Source organism: Malus sylvestris, chromosome 11 (genome assembly GCF_916048215.2).
Source record: "Malus sylvestris chromosome 11, drMalSylv7.2, whole genome shotgun sequence".
Lineage (NCBI taxonomy): Eukaryota > Viridiplantae > Streptophyta > Magnoliopsida > Rosales > Rosaceae > Malus > Malus sylvestris.
The window spans coordinates 34163195-34169194 of NC_062270.1; the positions used below are offsets into that span (position 1 = coordinate 34163195).

Below are 6000 nucleotides of genomic sequence, written 5' to 3' on the forward strand. Positions count from 1 at the left end.
CCATGCAATTCAAAATAAATGGAAAGCTAAAATATGGTTTTCCTTTTCAAACACCACCACCTGAAGCTCTATTTGGGACTTAGAAAATGGGAAGTCTTCAAATAGAAGAAGAAAGAAGCTTGCTGCAAAACAAAATCTCTCCAAGTTAAGTGGAAATGCTGCCCACGTGGAGAACAAACAAAAGTCACGGCTCCTTATCTAAATTATGGGTTTTGTAAACTTGGAACGTTAATCAAAAGCATGTAGACAAAAGCTACAAGCCAAAAGTAAAGGAAAGAGTTTAAAATTCAAAAGAAAAGAAGACATGTTCATCCATGCATTAGAAGACAAACAAAGAGACGGAAACAAGAGGGGAGGCTCTGCAGAAATTGAGAAGAACACGCATAAGAACGGACGGCAAAGAAGAACATAGCAATAAAAAAAAACAAGGGAGAAACATAAAGAAAAAGAAACAGCAAAGAGCAGCAAGGTATAAATTTATTTTAAATTGTTCTTTGTTGTTTTCTTTCCTCTCGACTTTTGCAGGAGAGAAAGAAGCAAATTTGCTTGCTTCTTCATCTTTCACCAAAGCCAAAAATGGAGACTAAGCCTACCGGCTCACCATAGCAGCAACAACAAATAGTCGAGAGAAGTTCTGAGAATAGAACCGACCTTCCTTCCTCGCCACACGCTGCAACAGTCGTCGAACACCAACACATCCACAATACCGACGACAACATTGCAGCATCCATGCCATTCCCGTAACCGATCTCTGATCCGCGAGTTCGCTCCCGCAACAGCCTTTCCTTCTTTGCATAACGTTGCAGCAACCGCCGACGTCAGACGGAAGCCTAAACGGAAGTAGCAATCGTGCCATGTCTCTAACCGTTGTTCCCGGTGGTTTTCCATATGGAGTTCATGCATTATGCGGCTTGAAAGAGACGGGTTTGGTGATGCCGTGTTGCATAAAGCCAGAAGAACCCGAAGGAATGCACGTCAATGGAGGAATGGATCAACAACCACCGCTGTCATATTGCCTACACCTTATCAGACACCTCAAAGTCGTTAAAACTCGCACCCCAAACCGCCAATCTCCAGCAGCCACGACTGCAACAATTCCGTCTCCCTCTCTGCCCAGTGGTGATGCTCCGTTCCTCGGCAAAAAGCTCTTAGAGAGCAAGGAGAGTAACGGAGGATAGAACACAAAGGGCTGCTCAGGCAGCTAGAAAGTTTGCAAAGGAAAAGATGGTTTGTAAAGGAAAAGTAAGTAAAATTAACAGATTCTGCAAGACAAAAGGGAAAAGAAAGATAACGTATTGTTCAAGAGTTCCACCAAAGTCTTTTTGAGCTAAGAATTCGAAGGAGAAGGAAAAAATGGAGATTGTAAAGTATGCGAAAAGAAAGCTACGACAGGGAATAAAAAAAGGAAGTTGTCTTCAAAGTTGCTGGGAAATTTGACACAAACACAAAGAAAATGTGAGATGGAAATGGATTGATAGAAGCTCCAAGTCAAAAGTAAAGGAAATAAGTAAGTTTTCATCAAGAAAAGTTTTGTGCAGTACTCGAGACGACGATACTATAACACTTTGAAGTGCCGGCTTCGCAACTTTAATAGTTCATCTTTCTTATTCCACCTACTCCTACCTCTCAGAAAGAGAGATGTATCGCAGCAAAACCCAAACAACCCAAGTCATTTAAGAGCTCTGCTTCTGAAAAATCGAAGAAGTCTTCTGCTTGAGAAATGTGAAAAAAAAAAGCAAGATGGGTGACTGCTTTTATTCCAATTTCAAGTATGTTTCTCTACACAAGGAAGGAAAAGTATATACAATGAGTTTAAAAAAACTCTAAAGGAAGAAAAGTGTTCCAGATACCTTTACAAAGCTGAGTATGACTTGGTTTTTTCTAAATGCCACGTGAAGTTCTACTTGGACTTAGAAATCCAAATCTACAAGGAAAAGAAATGGGACTACAAGGAAAAGAAATGGAAAGCCTGCAATGTTCATAAATTAATTAGGAATTGATGCTTATGTGGAAACCAAAAGGAAGGAAATAAGTCATTTCAAAGACTTTGCCTCAAAAAAGAAACAAGTGTCGGTATTTAATTCGTAATTAGACTTCTCAAAAGTCTCGGATCCCAAACAAAGAAATGGAGAAAGGAAAAAAGGTACAGCAAAAGAAGAAAACAAACTTGATGTGCCAATCACATGGGCACTACGAACATGATCCCTTTCTATCAAAATGTTGTGCATAAATCAAGAAGCATGACAACAAAATGGCAAAGGCACCATGATAAGACAAATCCAAACTAACCCGTTGTCAAGTACAAATACAAATGGATGAAGAGAAGACGTCGATCGCTTCAAAATTCGTGGACACAAGCCTTCTCAAAATGCAAAACTCGATGGGCGTATCACCTCAAATTAGTGGATTTGCATTACGTTAAAAATGAATCAAGCTACTGTTAAAATTCTTGAAGTAGTCAAATGGCACGAAGCCACGAAAAATGTCAAATGAAAAATCAAATATCAAATGGCACAAAGCCACTTTAAATGGCACAAAGCCGCATCAAATCTCAAATGGCACAAAGCCCCATCAAATCTCAACAAAATTATGAACTACGCTGGTTTGATTCCGTTAAGGATACGTAGGCAGTCTGATATCAATTTTTCAGACGCAACCATGAAATCAAGTTTATGAACTACGCTGGTTTGATTCCGTTAAGGATACGTAGGCAGTCTGATATCAATTTTTCAGACGCAACCATGAAATCAAGTTAATGAACTACGCCGGTTTGATTCCGTTAAGGATACGTAGGCAGTCTGATATCAAAATTTTAGACGCAACCGTGAAAGCAAGACGAATCCCTAGTTTATATAAACTAAATTCACTTCTACTACTCTACCCAAGGAATTACAAATTCTACAAAGAGTAAAGTCGAAGAGTCAAGTATCAAAAGGCACGAAGCCGCAACAAATTTCAATGGCATGAAGCCGTATCAAGTATCAAAAGGGCACGAAGCCGTAACAAGACTTAAATAGCACGAAGCCACATTACGCTCCTTGCCTGCACGAGCTGAAACTGCACAAGGCATCAAATCTCAACAAATACATGAACTACGAGTGACTTGATCCCTCAAGAGGGTACGTAGGCAATCTAGGATTCAACCTAGGTACAGTCACAAAATCAAACAAACACCAAAGTCCTCAAGTTACATTTTTATTCGAATTGGAATCAAAGGGTATTCCTTTCCCAAAAGAAGGGCTGTAATTAATAGGCGCGTAGCCTAGAATGGGTCGAACTCGAATTAATAAAACCCTCTTCGGAAAAATGAACGAGGGTGAAATTGTGTCGAGTGAATTATTTGTTTACATATTATGTACAATTTTTGCTCAACAGACGCTGCACATGAGAGAGAGGAGAGAGATAGGATGGTGGATGAAGGTTGGGGGGGACGGATGGGAAGGGTTTCTAGGTTTTGGGATTTTGGGGATGCAGGTGCCCAAAGAAACAAAAGAGAGTGGCAAGAGAGAGATGAGAAAGGGTGGCCATAAAGAGTTAGTTTCTTCAAATTTGGTTCTACATCTGCCAAGTTTAAGCGGTTGGCTGAGGAGAGAGATGAAATGTCACGATCTGTGGCCTCAAGCGGCCATGGCTTTAAAGAACGAATCCATGGGGTTTTTCTAAGAAAATTGATTAGGTTTCATTCATGAAAATGGGCAAATAATGGATTAGAAACCCAATGAACATGGCTCTTTTTGCGTGGATTGCCTGTGTTGCTGTTTCGGGTGCATTTTGTTTCTTGTCATGACTGCAATACCAAGAAGTCCCAGAGAGATGCATGGTTTGAAGTGTTTCTGGGTTTTGGGATTTTTTTTGGGGGGGGGGGGGGGAGGGGGGCCCAGGAAGGCGAGAGAGAGAGAGAGAGGTGGATCCCACAATTTCATATAAAAATATAATTTTAATTTTGTAATATTTAATTATTTTTTAATCCAGTTGGATTAATGAGTGGGTCCGTCTCTAGCTACGTCAACATTTAACAAAGAAATTAACAGAAAAACTGACGGAAGTCTGACATTGGAACAAATTCATAAAATAAGGTATGACATTGTCATTTTTTAAAAATGAGGTATGATATTATCATTCGACCCATAATTGAGGTAGTTTTATGTAATTAAATTATCTTGACCGAAAAATAAAATTAAAAAAAAAAAAAACCTTTTGTGGAACTGTATCGATTTTTATTGGCCTGTGTCAGATGCCTTATAACCTGAACCATATAGACTCTTCACTGGCATACTGATATCACTTCACTGGTGATGGTATAAGGCTAATGGATAACTGAAAATGTTGGATAAATTTTAGGAAACACCGTTTGATTGGAGATGTTTCATAGTTGTATGACTATTATCAATATTATCATCACGAAATGTGCCCCAATCTATTAAGGAGTTTGAGTATCAGCATAATAATCATCTCGTGTTTATGTTCATACTTAACTCTTAATATGTCTTTAGCCTAACATTTTTTATGTTCAAATTTACATTGGTTCAGGTAGAAGAAATTAACCCTACGAAGAAGCGGAGGTTTGAAGCTGAGCTCATTCTTTATCTCTAAGTTTTGAAATGGGGAACAATTTAACATTACTGCTCATGGGATCCAAACGATTTTTGAGGTGGCATTTTTGTAGCCCAAAAGCCAGAGACTTTCTTCTAAAAAGCAAGCATACGTTGCTTCGAAGTTTGGCTCACTTTTGTAAGTTCAACGGTGTACAAGTTTTCATTTTCCTTACGTTGTTTGAAATTAGAATTGTACATTCTTTGTTGTATTATCTATACAATTATTAAGAGATCCTCTTTGTCGACTATCAACTGTGAAATCCCAAGGGTCCTGAGAAAAAAGTACGAAAATAATGGGCAAAGGTAATATATTCTGAGAAATTTACACCAAATGCAGGACCTTATTAGTACAAAATCTTAATCTAGAGACAATTTACAGACTTTTCAACTAACAAAGCAACACAAAACAAATGAAACGATCTTTTTGCTCTTGTGAGTACAGAAACTAGCCATCTATTTATTCGTTTCAATTATCTTTAAACTCTATGGCATGAAACCTTTGAATATTCAGCCATATCCACAAGTTGAACAAACACATTTCACTCCGTGGGAGCATTTCTTATCGCACTTGCCGCATCGTTTCAAGCTATCTATTTATTCATTTCAATTTAATTATTGTTATTACTCTATCTAAGTTAATCTGGTTGGTGTTAGAAACTGTCACGAGTTACCAATTTGACTTGCTTCAGGAGCGTGAGAAGAAGGCAAAGAAGAAGTCATCATCTGCAACCAAGCCCAATTCCAAGGAACCAATAGAACCTATTGCTGCGGTTGCAGAACCAGGAAAGGTAATTGAAAAAGGTTGAAGCTTCTGTTCCGGCAAAGGCGAAGGCACAAAAGGATAATTTCTGAAGAACAGAGGTCGAGCAAGAGGTTCAGACGCACTACCAAAGGACATCCTGAAGAGGAAAAATTCGAGTACCAACTATTAGCTATGGGCTGCTTCTGCTGCTGTGTGTGTTGTGTTGTTTCTAGTGCTGGGTTACTACTATGTTCTTTGAGGAAGGTAAGATGGAACCGACCGAGGTAGAGAAGGGTCGAGAACTACAATTTTCTGCATGATAGGCGTCCGATAACGACTAGGTCTATCTGTTTAGTTAAACTAAGTTATTTCTGTTCATTACATCCTTCTGTGGATGGACTCAAAATTCATATTGTTGGTGGTAGTTCAGTGGCCAATCCAGGATTTTAAATTCGGAAGGTCCTATTAATAAAGGTAAAAAAAAAATTATAGACAAAATTAACATTGAAAAGTTAAATATAATACATTTCATTCAAAAATCATACGCAAAACAGCATTACAAACTATAAAATCTTAATTTGAGCGTCCACGATGAGGTTTCATAGTCTGAAAATGTTCTATGATAGCTTCATTACCAATACATAAAAAAAACATATTTCTCAA

At 38.4% G+C, this 6000-nt stretch overlaps 1 long non-coding RNA gene across 1 annotated transcript; it reads left to right on the forward strand.

Annotated features, from left to right (window-relative positions):
• Positions 1–4532: 4532 nt before the first annotated feature.
• On the forward strand, positions 4533–5835 carry LOC126588749 (uncharacterized). Its single transcript, XR_007611594.1, has 2 exons — positions 4533–4735; positions 5297–5835. It is a non-coding gene; the product is annotated as an uncharacterized LOC126588749 (long non-coding RNA).
• The last annotated feature ends 165 nt before the right edge of the window (positions 5836–6000 follow it).